General features: G+C 35.4%; 1 long non-coding RNA gene across 3 annotated transcripts; it reads right to left on the reverse strand.

The window, feature by feature from the left end:
* Positions 1 to 337: 337 nt before the first annotated feature.
* LOC149945163 (uncharacterized) lies at positions 338 to 1,196 on the reverse strand. Of its 3 annotated transcripts, XR_016481035.1 has the most exons (4): positions 1,127 to 1,196; positions 842 to 936; positions 630 to 779; positions 338 to 538 (listed from the first exon to the last, which is right to left on the reverse strand). It is a non-coding gene; the product is annotated as an uncharacterized LOC149945163 (long non-coding RNA). The 3 variants fall into 3 exon arrangements; XR_016481036.1 differs by having other exon boundaries at positions 641 to 779; positions 842 to 1,192; XR_016481034.1 differs by having other exon boundaries at positions 842 to 1,192.
* Positions 1,197 to 15,174: the final 13,978 nt, after the last annotated feature.

A 15,174-nucleotide genomic window follows, 5' to 3' on the forward strand; every position in this document is an offset into this window, starting at 1 on the left:
GTTTTTATTTTTAATACTTATTTGCATATCTTAACATTTTATTCACTTCTATTGTAATTTCTAATTAAGTGGTTTCTTCAATGAATTTAATTGCTTTTAACTTTGAATTAATTCTATAATACATTTGTTTTTGCCTTTTTAGTTAACATGGCTTTGAGTAGAAAATTCATAACATAAATAGTTCAGTTCATTTAAAATAGGAACTAATTTAACATATTAAAAATATAACTTTCCTTGACTAGAAGTGTAAATTTAATTATAACTTTCCTTTAACTAAAATCTAAAATAAAAATTATATATTTGGACAACGTTTTTCTTTAAATATTGTCAGTCTCTCTTAATATCAATTAAAAATAGCCCTTGAGAGAATAGACAAAAAAAGAAAAGGCCTAGCTGAATTTTTCCATAGTAGCCTCTACAGTCGTTAGCCAGTAGATTCCTTCCTTTCCAACTTAGTTATTTTGTGCCACTGCCTCTTCAATTGATATTATCTTCGCTACAAATGGACTCTCCACAAATATTTCATCCCGACTAAAAGCTAGAAATAAATTTTTGAGACTAACTAAGTGACCAAATAAGAGTACATAAACCTTTTGGAGCCAGCCAAATTTAACCCTCACAACTCTAACCATTTTATTACCGTACAAAACCGAAGGCACAGTTAGTTCTTTTCCTTCATTTTACCCCACTTCTAAAGTCAGAAAGTTGGGATAGCTCTCAGTATCTTTATATATAAAATAGACCAGCAATTTACTGCATGTTCGCAAAAGCCTGAATTTCTAGAATAATAAGTAAAACAGGTTACATTAAAGAATTGGGTTTTAATAAAAAATATATTTACCCACTATTGCATGAACAATGGACACTTTCAATGCTGTGTTTTCCATCACCAACTTCAAATTTTAACTTTTGTTTTAAGCATCCGCACACCTTATTCTATGGATCAAGAGTAGATTACTCTCCAATATACTTAAAAATTTCAAGCATGGAGCGATTCACTAATATACCAAATAAAATTATTTAAAATACATTATACATTATACAAAATGCTGAAGCTACTAGTCTATGAAATTAGAACAATCTGGGCTTGTTCTAATGTGAAGATAATAATAAATTTCCTACATACCTTTAAAACTTTCAAACTGATCCCGTGTATGAATTCTCCAAGGCCTACTCATAGTGTTATTAAACTCGAATATTTATACTTATATTTACGAATTCAATACCTATTGACAATTCAAAATTAATAAATAAATGTCGTATATACACCTTTGTTAATACAAAACATTCGATCACGCTTTAAAAAATAAGCTAAAATCGTTAGTAAAATGTTTTAATTGATGTTATAAAACGCGCATTTTCGCATAACGCCATTACCCGTATCACCCAAATATAGTTCTAGGCAGTGTGACTAGGTGGCGCAGCTGTAGTTTTCGGTGGCGAATTGGAAAAGGAAAATGAATTGAAAACCTGCGACGAAACGTTGGAGCCGCTCATCGACGATGAAGATGAACCTAAAATGGAAACCGACGATGCGATCATACACATGGAAAACATCCATGCAAGGAAGCTAAAACTCAACAGGGTGCTCTGAAACAAAACAGCAGCAGTGTCTAACGTCTGGCTTCCGCAAAATAACGGAGTCCAGACGTCCAAAAATAATGGTATCCCAATAAACAATGGGGTCACCGCAGCCGCCTCAAAACAACGCTCTGGTCCCAATAAACAATGGGCCAGAGCGGCCTCAAAGCAACACTCTGGTCCCAATAAACAACGGGCTAGAGCCGACTCAAAACAGAGCTCTGGGCCCAATAAACAATGGGCAATAGCCGATTCAAAACAGAGCTCTGGGCCCAATAAAAAATTAGGCCAGAGCCGACTCACAATAACCCTCTGGTCCCAATAAACAAAGGGTTACCTGAGTCACCTAGAAACCACGCTCTGATCCCAATAAACAATGGGTTATCAGAGCCACCGCAAAATAACGCTCTGGGCCCAATAAACAATGGGTTACCAGTGCCACCAAATGCGGAATTCTCGTCAAGTTACCTATCCCTCCTGCCGTCAAACAGAGGACTATTGCCACAAGCAAGAGGAGCACCCGTCCGGGCAAGCAGCGAGGGATCTCAATCTACCTTGAACATTTTCATACCTCCCGGTGGATCTACATCCAACGAGGGAACGCAAAACGCGTCCGCAGCAAAAAGGCAAAACTCTTTATCTATGGACAATTCAACTAATTATCAGCAGAACATTTCCACAAACTACGCGCAGAACATTTCCACAAACTACGCGCAGAACATTCCGTTTCCGGAAGTTAGGCTTCCACCACTAATCATCTCGAAATACAACGGAGAATATACAAAATGGAATAACTTCTGGAGCCGATTCAGCGCTACCATCGGGAATCATCCAAGGTTAAATAAAATAGAAAAATTTATCTATTTGACTTCTTATTTAGAAGGGGAAGCTCTTAGAGCAGTTGATGGTTTAGTTGACAATGAAGCTTCATATGATGAAGCCGTTCAGATTTTAAAAGAAACGTTCGATAAAAATGAGATAGCGATCCATACCCACATGGATAAGTTAAAACAAATTCAGCCAGTTAACGATTCAAATGATATTAAAGGGTTACGCCACTTGCTAAGCACTTGTCAACACAATTTAAGAAGCTTAAAGTTTTTGGATTTTAAGATCGCCGATAAAGCGACGTTTCTCGTTCCTGAATTATTAAAAGTTGCCCATAGAAATCAGAACAGCTTACTGTTTACAGAGAAAACCCGTTAATCCAGGTGAACAGTGGGAAGTGGATGAGCTAATAATCTTCTTGAGAGGTCAAATTGAGAGTAGAGAGATGGTAGTGATGCTGGCGGGTAACAGGTCAAGGATGGACAATCATGAGACTGACAGACATCAAAACAGATGTTAAGTGAAAATGGACTAATTTGCTTAAGCGGGTGGTTAGACGAATCAAATTCTCTAGGCTATGCCGAGAAGCACCCAATTATATTAAGTAAAAAATACTCTTTACCAAGCAATTAATGATAAGAAACCATAGCCAAGTACTTCACGGGGAATAAATGATACAATAATGCAAATTAGAGAACGATATTGGATCCCAGCGGGTCGCCATCTTGCTAGAACAATCGTCAAAGGTTGCCTGTAATGGAAAAGATAAATCGATAAACTGGGCGATAGAGAAACTGAAAATAATATGGGAAAGTATTTATCGAATGAAACCAACATTTTTTTTTGCTCTCTCTCCCTTTAAGGGGGTTGATCGGAGGGGGCGGAAATTAACAGCGCTGCGTGCGCGTCCAAAAGTTCTATCGAATGAGACCATATTGTTTTTTTCGGTCAGTCTCCCTTGAAGGGGGCTGGTCGGAGGGGGTGGAAATTAACGGCACTGCGTGTGCGTCAAAGATTTATATCAAATGAGACCAACTTGTTTTTTCGGTCACTCTCCCTTTAAGGGGGCGGAACTTAGCGGCACGCCTGAGAGGGCGGAAAATCTCCGAACCAACTATACAAGATAAGTGTTTTAGGCTAAATGTTCAAGCATAAATTCGATGAGTACGGCGTGACTGGCTTGGTAAAGGCGTTATTACGGGGATTGCGCGGCCAGAAATCTGGGTTCGAATCCCGGTGGGGCCCATAATATATTTTATATAAAATATTTTCGCAGCTCCATCTACCGTGTAGTCGCTTACCACGACAAACAAACAACAACAACAAACACTTAACAACATTCCATCCATAGAAATAGTCCCACTTTGATAACAGTTTCTAAACACTAAGAACTCGAGAACGGTTAGCTCTAGAGCTTTGAATTTATTTCTATAACCATGTCAGAGAGAAGGATTGCCGTTCCGAAAATGAGATAATCAATCTGATATCTTATCTCATTTGCGGAACGGTAATCGCCAAGATTCTCTCTCTGCTCCTCCTTCCCCTTTTTTCCTCTCCCCATTCGCCGAAATATAATCGCCAAGATTTTTCCTCGCGCAGATATCTGGAGGATGGACTTTACCCCTCAGCTATCTCCCATTCTCCAGAATAGTTTTCCTCGCGCAGATTTCTGGAGGATGGAATTTACCCCTCTCTACATATCTTATTTGCGGAACGGTAACGGCCAAGATTTTCTCTCTGATTCCTTCCCCTTTTTTCCTCTCCCCATTCGCTGAACGGTAACAGCCAAGATTCTCTCTGCTCCTCCTTAATGAATCTGATATCTTATCTCATTTGCGGAACGGTAACAGCCAAGATTTTATCTCTGCTTCCTTCCCCCTTTTGGTCCGAAATGGGGTACATAGGGCCGAAAATGGTGACTTTGGTCGTTTATAGGGTACATTTGGTTAATTGTGGTCCATTTTTGGGTACATCAGAAATGCAGTTGGAAAAGCGAAGAGCCGTAATTTTTTCCACCCATCCCCAAATTTAAAGTTCTAACTTACGTATTTGTAGTGTCTAACAGCAGTATCGTCTGACATACGAGGGACAGTCACAAACGTCGTCTTCTTTAGGTACAGGTGAGAAGCTTTTATCGATGACAGTAGTTGCTTTTGGCGTAGGTGGAATGTCCCATTCTTGCGAGAGATACTTTTTTTCAGATTGTGAATTATCCCTAGCCGGACAGTTGGGAAAGAATCTAGCATGTTCCAATTCTGGTACGTCTCCTGATTTCCATCCTTCTAATACGCCATGGCATTTGTAGCATCTGACTGCATCGTCTTGTTGAATATAGTAGAATCCAGCCTTCGCTAGTTGCTCCTTAGTGACGTGCAGATTTTTCCAGTGACGAAACGTTTCAAGTCGATACGCTTCGATTTCCATAGCTGATCTAGACCAAATACGTTCTATAGTTTCAAATGATACATTCTCTAAGCCTGCATTTACCCCTTAGTCTTCTAAACCTAATTTTATCAATATGGTTAAATTTCTACGCTAAAATTCTCAATATCAACGCTTTTTTCAATATGCAAATTGTTTTAAATATGTCTAAAAATATAGTCTATTACAATGAAAAACTAGTTACTTACTTTACGGGTAGAAATCCTTTGTCGAGCTGTAGAAAAGACTGAGCGATCCGTCAGCAGGTCTTTACTCGTCAATGTGCCGAAGAGAAATGACGCGGGGGAGAAATAAGCAGTTCCTATCTTGTTGAGAATAATTCATCACGTGATCTAAACTTCAAATAACCCTCAAATTCTATTGGCTGTCTCTCTCTGAGAGTTTAAACTGCCTCTAATGATTGACGACACATATTAACCCACTTGAGTATTTGGAAAAAACCCTTTGCTACTCGAAGGAGAGTTTTGGAAATACCACGTTGACGATATCAAAATCGAGCTCTCACTTGAAAATGTTTACGGAAAACAATCCTTTTGGAAAATTGAGATACGTAGAAGATTGCTAAAAAATGGCTAAGTGTTATGTTTTTTTTTCAATAATGAGTCTTATTTTTTACATTTTAAAGTATTTATTAAGAGTGAAAAATCCCATGACTACACTGACGGCATATCTTAAGTACCAGTGGAAAAAAATCCATTGCTCAAAGTTCAGTTATCTTATTAAACGTGCGCGTGCACAGAAAAATGAACGAGTCACGTGATAGTAACTTAATTTCTACGCTAATCTTACCCCAACTAGGCCTAATTTCTGTCTAATACATTTCCAATATATATATAAAAGAATGCCTAAAAATTTCATTTTAAATATAATAAAATAGCCTACCTGATTATTATTATTATTATTATTATTATAACTTACTTTTCAGCGTGACCTTCAATGACTATTCCCAATGCTAAGACTCTTTATTGAGATAACGAAAACTGTAACTAAGAATTGATTCCCGTGACTACACTGACGGCATATCTTAAGTACCAGTGGAAAAAAATCCATTGCTCAAAGTTCAGTTATCTTATTAATCGGGTGCGCGCGCACAGAAAATGAAAGTCACGTGAGAATCGGTACGTCACTGAAAATAGGGGAAGTGTCATCACTAGAGTTCTTTTATCAATATATTTAATTAAGGATTATTTCAAAGTCAAACTAATAAAAGATATTATTTTAAAATAAATTTCTAATAAAGTATAGAAAATGGAGAAATTCAAACATAAAAGATAAACTTAGAAATAAGTTTTATGGTAATTAAGAATAATAACTATTTTTTACCTTCTAACCCAAGAAAATATATTGGGATCATATCCTTCCGGTACTTTGGTCCAACTAAAAGTAAAAAAACAGTATTATTAAATCTCACTCTACTTGAAAAAAATCCAAGAGATTATTATTAAAATTCTTACCTCTTAAAACAATTTTCGAACGACATTTTGTTTTTTACGTTATACGCGTAGTTGTAGTGATCGTTTTATGAATTATTCATTTTCATTTCAGGGGTATTTATACATAAGGGCCATGTATTCTCGATAGTTAAGAAACACTTTTAAATAAAAAAAGATAATTAGAAGTCATAGGAGATCATCTCAGTGACGTCACGATGTTCGTTAGCAACGAAGTTACCAATCTTAGCCCTTAGCAACCACAGCGTATAGAGGCTAGCTTTTATAAACTAAAATTTACTAACCATGATCTAAGCCTATACGCTAGGCCTAATTTTATCATTTTAAACGCATAATAATGATTAAGTTCATTGCCAACAAATTGCTAAACTAGTATTTCATTTCATAATAATTTACCAGTTGGAATTAAAAGGTATTAACTATTTTTGAAAATTAATAAAGATTTTATGAAAAAGAAAAAAGTCAATTCCACTTCCAATGAAAATAATTTTATTTTATTAAAACTGCAATCTGTAAATCGTTATTTACATTTTTTTTGTGTTTGTTTTTTCTAGGGGAAGTCTTCTGCTCCCCCTTGACGTAGATGGTGCATTCAAAAGCTGGGCTGCCGAGATTTCGGCGACCGGAGCCTGAATAGGTGGGGTTACGAAGGCTGGAATCTCGACGACTAGACCCTGGACAGGTATGACTTCTGCGTCTTGAATCTCAATGACTTGAGCCAGGGTGGGTGGTGCTGAGGGGTGGACGACTGGTGCTGGATCCTGGTCTTGTAGTGCTGCGGCCTGGGCGAGTGGTGCAGGGCCGTCTCCCCAGAACAGATTAAAAATTTCTTCGACCTCCTTCTCCCCTTCATCGGTTAGACCCACAGTACGCTCTTCTATCTATCAATTGTATTAATTTCACTGAAAACACTTATCGAGTTTGGAATTTGTTTAATTTAAACTCCCACTTAATGTAAAAATCAGTTTAAAAATATTAAATAGAGAGCAGTAACAGATTAAATTATAAATTTAATATTTTAGAACTGGACCTACCTTAACGTATTTATGAGTTTGACCTACCTTAACGTATCTATGAGTTTGAGGGCCCATTCTTTTATAAATCCTGGGAATACTAACATGAGCAGCCAAATGAACATCTATCTATATGTTTTTTTTACATGGATTGACTCCATGGATCTGCGGTACCAATTCTTATATTTCTTAAGAACGATTTCCAGCATGCGAAAATAAATTTTATCATTGCGTACTTTAAACCTCAACACCTGTTTGGTGTTTATGAATTAGTATAAAAACCGATACTGCTATCCAAATTTATTCATTCTTCTAGTCTCTCTAGAAACGTAGAAACAAAACTTCAAAAGTTTTCAAGAAACAAACTTGGTAAATATACTTGTCTCTCTCTTTTTTTCTTGTACTATAATTTATGGTAGAATTAAAAATTAATACCATGAATTTAAATTTGTTTTAATTTATGTAGAATTTTTTTTCTTTAGTTATCTGTTTCCTACTATTCGACAAGTAGTGCGAATTGTTTACTACTATGGCTGAAACCTTTACTGTAAATCGTACATTTAAAAACGGTATGTAATCAGACATATCTAGTGATTTTTTGTTTTTTAAAAAAACAATAAATTTATATATATATATATATATATATATATATATATATATATATATATATATATATATATATATATATATTTGTTCTCCTTCAAGACTGAAAGTGACAATATCAATTTTAACAAAGAACCTCAGCTGTACATCTCTAACGGACTCCAAAGTACTATCCTCTCCTTAAAAACGTGGAAGGTCCTCTCGATGAAGTGGCCATTGGTCATTGCTAGTCTGTTCTTCAACTACGAAAAAAATTGCTCTTCCGGTTCCTGACGTAGAACCATATTCAGACTGTACTTTTGATCACAATTTTGAAGTTTCTTCTTTGGGGGTCAATTCTCGTGGACAATTCTACCCTTTACCCAAAAATAATTTGAGGATGATACTAACTTATCCTATAGCCTTTCTATTAGTAGTTCTCAGGTGTTAGCCTTGAATAACTTTAAATATTGTATAGATGAACAATTAAATCTACTAATCAATAATATATTAGTTATAAACACAATGTTTTATGTATTGATCGAAAATCTCAAAAAATTTCATTGTATTTATAAACCATTGAAAAATCAAGGTGAACCTTGTGATTTTTTAAATCTATATACTACCTTTCGTATCTCCCAGGTTTATTTGAATCGTGTAAAAAAATATTTTTTGGTTGAATTTACAGGGTATTCCCCCTTCGATATAAACTAATTAATTTCTCATTGTTTAAATGATGTCGCATACTTAAATTATGCCTTTTCACAATCAATTTAATTTAAATAAAGTTATTGAAAGATTGAAGCATTTTTTGTATACTTAGATGGAATCATATATTACCTACTTTATCAAGTCAAAGTTATTGAAGTTTAGTAAATTATACCCAGGATATAAGTTATCATGTTGACTTATAACCCTAACTTAATAATTTAAGCAATTCTTTCTCTCTCTCTTAAAGAAATCTTATTGTAATAAGCTTAAAAATTTAGGAATAAACTTATATTATAGGATGAAGAAAAGTCAATAGACATTTATTTGTAAATTATTCGCAATTTTATTTATTTATTTATTTATTTATTTATAAAACGAACTACAGTTCGGTCTCTGGGAGGCTTAGGGTAATGACAGCATCCCATGAAATCGAACTCCACGCACTCCTCCTGTCGTCGGCTGCTCTTTGACCCTCTTCTTCCACAGTACGTACTACGGAGATGGGGCGGGAAATCCGTTATCAGATGCCCGGGGATGTGTTTGGTATAGACATTACAATGACGAAAAATTACACTCCTTTGATAATGCCCCAGCCAAAGAAGAGTCCTAGATATGTCTGATTACATACCGTTTTTAAATGTACGATTTACAGTAAACAGATAACTAAAGAAAAAAATTCTACATAAATTAAAACAAATTTAAATTCATGGTATTAATTTTTAATTCTACCATAAATTATACTACTAGAAAAAAAAGAGAGAGACAAGTATATTTACCAAGTTTGTTTCTTGAAAACTATTGAAGTTTTGTTTCTACGTTTCTAGAGAGACTAGAAGAATGAATAAATTTGGATAGCAGTATCGGTTTTTATACTAATTCATAAACACCAAACAGGTGTTGAGGTTTAAAGTACGCAATGATAAAATTTCTTTTCGCATGCCGGAAATCGTTGTTAAGAAATATAAGAATTGGTACCGCAGATCCATGGAGTCAAACCATGTAAAAAAACATATAGATGTTCATTTGGCTGCTCATGTTAGTATTCCAAGGATTTATAAAAGAATGGGCCCTCAAACTCATAAATACGTTAAGGTAGGTCCAGTTCTAAAATATTAAATCTATAATTTAATCTGTTACTGCTCTCTAATTAATATTTTTAAACTGATTTTTACTTTAAGTGGGAGTTTAAATTAAACAAATTCCAAACTCGATAAGTGTTTTCAGTGAAATTAATACAATTGATAGATAGAAGAGCCATGGAAGAATAAGTAAAGGAAGAGAATTCACGCGGCAAGCTAGAAACAAGTATCCAGGCCAACTCCCACAAACGGGGCAATGGGGTGGGTTGAAAACTATGGGGGCCGCATTGGGGTAAATAATATCACGTCACAAGCCTACTGCCATCGCGCCCTCTATACGTTTTAAAAATAAGTTTTCGAAAGCATCTGGAATTTGAAAATCGAAACGCCAACGGTTCCTTAAGAATTAAGTAATCCATAATAGCTCACTCAAATATAAAAAAGCTAAAACAGAAGTTAAACACAATTGTTATAATTTCCCGAACGGATTAATATTTCAATTCGAAATCCAGTAATAATTTTTCTCGCTATGTAAAGAGGGCGCCAAATGATGTAGCTCAAAGCAACGTCCCAAATATTTTACCCCGAGAACCCCGTTTTCTCCCCCCCCTAACGCTCCCGTCTGTGGGTGTGAACCTTTAGGATGGGGTGAGAAGCGCGCTCCCATTTATCTTCCTTTACTAATTCTTCCATGGAAGAGCTTACTGTGGGTCTAACCGATGAAGAGGAGAAGGAGGTCGAAGAAATTTTCAATCTGTTCTGGGGAGACGGCCCTGCACCACTCGCCCAGGCCGCAGCACTACAAGACCAGGATCCAGCACCAGTCGTCCACCCCTCAGCACCACCCACCCTGGCTCAAGTCATTGAGATTCAAGACGCAGAAGTCATACCTGTCCAGGGTCTAGTCGTCGAGATTCCAGCCTTCGTAACCCCACCTATTCAGGCTCCGGTCGCCGAAATCTCGGCAGCCCAGCTTTTTAATGCACCATCTACGTCAAGGGGGAGCAGAAGACTTCCCCTAGAAAAAACAAACACAAAAAAAATGTAAATAACGATTTACAGATTGCAGTTTTAATAAAATAAAATTATTTTCATTGGAATTGGAATTGACTTTTTTCTTTTTCATAAAATCTTTATTAATTTTCAAAAATAGTTAATACCTTTTAATTCCAACTGGTATATTATTATGAAATGAAATACTAGTTTAGCAATTTGTTGGTAATGAACTTTATCATTAGTATGCGTTTAAAATGATAAAATTAGGCCTAGCGTATAGGCTTAGATCAAGGTTAGTAAATTTAAGTTTATAAAAGCTAGCCTCGATACGCTGTGGTTGCTAAGGGCTAAGATTGGTAACTTCGTTGCTAACGAACATCGTGACGTCACTGAGATGATCTCCTATGACTTCTAATTATCTTTTTTTAATTCAAAACTGTTTCTTAACTATCGAGAATACATGGCCCTTATGTATAAATACCCCTGAAATGAAAATGAATAATTCATAAAACGATCACTACAACTACGCGTATAACGTAAAAAACAAAATGTCGTTCGAAAATTGTTTTAAGAGGTAAGAATTTTAATAATAATCTCTTGGATTTTTTTCAAGTAGAGTGAGATTTAATAATACTGTTTTTTTACTTTTAGTCGGACCAAAGTACCGGAAGGATATGATCCCAATATGTTTTTTTGGGTTAGAAGGAAAAAATATTTATTATTCTTAATTACCATAAAACTTATTTCTAAGTTTATCTTTTATGTTTGAATTTCTCCATTTTCTATACTTTATTAGAAATTTATTTTAAAATAATATCTTTTATTAGTTTGACCTAAAATGCTCAGTATATATCTCTTTTTCTTTCTTTCTTTCTTTCTTTCTTTCTTGTAGTATTCAGATTAACCGATACGGGGAATACAAGCAATGTTCAATATTGAAGAAAAAACATTATTTTTGAGATGCCCCTGATGAGATAGCCTACATTAAAGATGTTGAAATTGTTTGGTGGGAAATCACAAAACCTTTAAAATAAAATAATTGATTTTCCGTATTTAGTTTTGTTCTTAAAATGCTACTACTACGCCAAGAATGCATTTATTTATACTCAGGGAGAATGAATATGTCGAGAATATTTTTAGCGTTTCTCCAATTCCACCCGTTGAGATCTTTTAATATCACTGCTTTGAGAACCATGGCGCCATCTAAACTTTGAAATAATCCTTAATTTAATATATTGATAAAAGAACTCTAGTGATGACACTTCCCCTATTTTCAGTGACGTACCGATTCTCACGTGACTTTCATTTTCTGTGCGCGCACCCGATTTATAAGATAACTGAACTTTGAGCAATGGATTTTTTTCCACTGGTACTTAAGATATGCCGTCAGTGTAGTCATGGGAATCAATTCTTAGTTACAGTTTTCGTTATCTCAATAAAGAGTCTTAGCATTGGGAATAGTCATTGAAGGTCACGCTGAAAAGTAAGTTATAATAATAATAATAATAATAATCAGGAATGCTATTTTATTATATTTAAAATGAAATTTTTAGGCATTCTTTTATATATATATTGGAAATGTATTAGACAGAAATTAGGCCTAGTAGGGGTAAGATTAGCGTAGAAATTAAGTTACTATCACGTGACTCGTTCATTTTTCTGTGCACGCGCACGTTTAATAAGATAACTGAACTTTGAGCAATGGATTTTTTTCCACTGGTACTTAAGATATGCCGTCAGTGTAGTCATGGGATTTTTCACTCTTAATAAATACTTTAAAATGTAAAAAATAAGACTCATTATTGAAAAAAAAATAACACTTAGCCATTTTTTAGCAATCTTCTACGTATCTCAATTTTCCAAGAGGATTGTTTTCCGTAAACATTTTCAAGTGAGAGCTCGATTTTGATATCGTCAACGTGGTATTTCCAAAACTCTCCTTCGAGTAGCAAAGGGTTTTTTCCAAATACTCAAGTGGGTTAATATGTGTCGTCAATCATTAGAGGCAGTTTAAACTCTCAGAGAGAGACAGCCAATAGAATTTGAGGGTTATTTGAAGTTTAGATCACGTGATGAATTATTCTCAACAAGATAGGAACTGCTTATTTCTCCCCCGCGTCATTTCTCTTCGGCACATTGACGAGTAAAGACCTGCTGACGGATCGCTCAGTCTTTTCTACAGCTCGACAAAGGATTTCTACCCGTAAAGTAAGTAACTAGTTTTTCATTGTAATAGACTATATTTTTAGACATATTTAAAACAATTTGCATATTGAAAAAAGCGTTTATATTGAGAATTTTAGCGTAGAAATTTAACCATATTGATAAAATTAGGTTTAGAAGACTTAGGGGTAAATGTAGGCTTAGAGAATGTATCATTTGAAACTATAGAACGTATTTGGTCTAGATCAGCTATGGAAATCGAAGCGTATCGACTTGAAACGTTTCGTCACTGGAAAAATCTGCACGTCACTAAGGAGCAACTTGCGAAGGCTGGATTCTACTATATTCAACAAGACGACGCAGTCAGATGCTATAAATGCCATGGCGTATTAGAAGGATGGAAATCAGGAGACGTACCAGAATTGGAACATGCTAGATTCTTTCCCAACTGTCCGGCTAGGGATAATTCACCATCTGAAAAAAGGTATCTCTCGCAAGAATGGGACATTCCACCTACGCCAAAAGCAACTACTCACCTGTACCTGAAGAAGACGACGTTTGTGACTGTCCCTCGTATGTCAGACGATACTGCTGTTAGACACTACAAATACGTAAGTTAGAACTTTAAATTTGGGGATGGGTGGAAAAAATTACGGTTCTTCGCTTTTCCAACTGCATTTCTGATGTACCCAAAAATGGACCACAATGGACCAAATGTACCCTATAAACGACCAAAGTCACCATTTTCGGCCCTATGTACCCCATTTCGGACCAAAAGTACCCCAAACTGGACCTTTTAGCTTTAATGTAATGTTAAACTCCCATAGAGATTCCCCTAAAAAGAAACAATTTGCTGTCCAATTTTTCGTACATGAAGTATTTCGGTGAGGTAAAACTAATTCTGGCAAACTGCTGCGATTAATAGCGAATGGGTATATTGATAAAATACGATTTAAACGCGTTATTTATATTGTCGGTCTAATATTAGAACCTGTTTTACGCTATCATGTAATTAAAAGTAAAATAAAATTGGAAATGTATATTTCTTGTTTTTAATTGCTTATTGCCTAGAGATTAGAAATTAAGGGGTTCGGAAGCGATAGTGGAAATTATGGTTAACGAGGGAGGGGAAGGAGTTCAATTCAATTCAATTCTTTTATTAAATATATCTTTTAAGGTTACATGAGTTGTAGGGCTAAGTCATAATTGACTTGTAAGCCCTTGCGTGTTGTTCTCTTATTTTTAGAATTTTAGCAATATTAAAAAACATATATAAAAAATAACAAACATAAAAAAAAATATTACATAAAAAAGTAATGATTATTGAAACTTTCTTAATTTAAATATACTCAATAAAAGTAAAATTAGGGATAAGAAATAACAAATAAGTAACGGAATCAGGGCGATTGGAAGATTTATATTTGATTTGGGGTATATTTAAATGTCATTCAATAACAAGAGGGACTTTAAGAGTAAGAGTAGAGAGGGGTAAATTCCATCCTCCAGAAATCTGCGCGATTAAAACAAATTCTGGAGAATGGGGAATGGGGAAAAGCAGAGAGAAAATCTTGGCTGTTACCGTTCCGCAAATGAGATAAGATATCAGATTCATTAAGGAGGAGCAGAGATAATCTTGGCTGTTACCGTTCAGCGAATGGAGAGAGGAAAAAAGGGGAAGGAAGCTGAGAGAAAATCTTGGCTGTTACCGTTCCGCAAATGAGATATGTAGGGAGGGGTAAATTCCATCCTCCAGAAATTTGCGCGAGGAAAACTATTCTGGAGAATGGGAGATAGCTGAGGGGTAAAGTCCATCCTCCAGAAATCTGCGCGAGGAAAAATCTTGGCGATTATATTTCGGCGAATGGGGTGAGGAAAAAAGGGGAAGGAGGAGCAGAGAGAGAATCTTGGCGATTACCGTTCCGCAAATGAGATAAGATATCAGATTGATTATCTCATTTTCGGAACGGCAATCCTTCTCTCTGACATGGTTATAGAAATAAATTCAAAGCTCTAGAGCTAACCGTTCTCGAGTTCTTAGTGTTTAGAAACTGTTAAAACTAAGTGGAATGTTAAAAATAAGAATTAAAAGTTTCAAAACTAAATGTTAAAAAGATAAAAATTAAAGGTTATCGCAAAAAGTATTTTGTATTTTTAAACTTGTTTTTCTGTCGTTAATAATGTATTGGTACACGTTTTCGAGTTCGACAAGCCCTAGAAATGGCTTCCAGATGAGACCAGGGACCCTGCATTGTTCGCGGATGCTCCATTTCTAGAAGGCCCAAGACACTTGTTAAGTGTTATCTTTTGGGGGGAGCGGAGAGCGAACGA

This window comes from Leiobunum rupestre, chromosome 5, assembly GCF_980474605.1.
Source record: "Leiobunum rupestre chromosome 5, qqLeiRupe1.1.hap1, whole genome shotgun sequence".
Taxonomy (NCBI): Eukaryota; Metazoa; Arthropoda; class Arachnida; order Opiliones; family Sclerosomatidae; genus Leiobunum; species Leiobunum rupestre.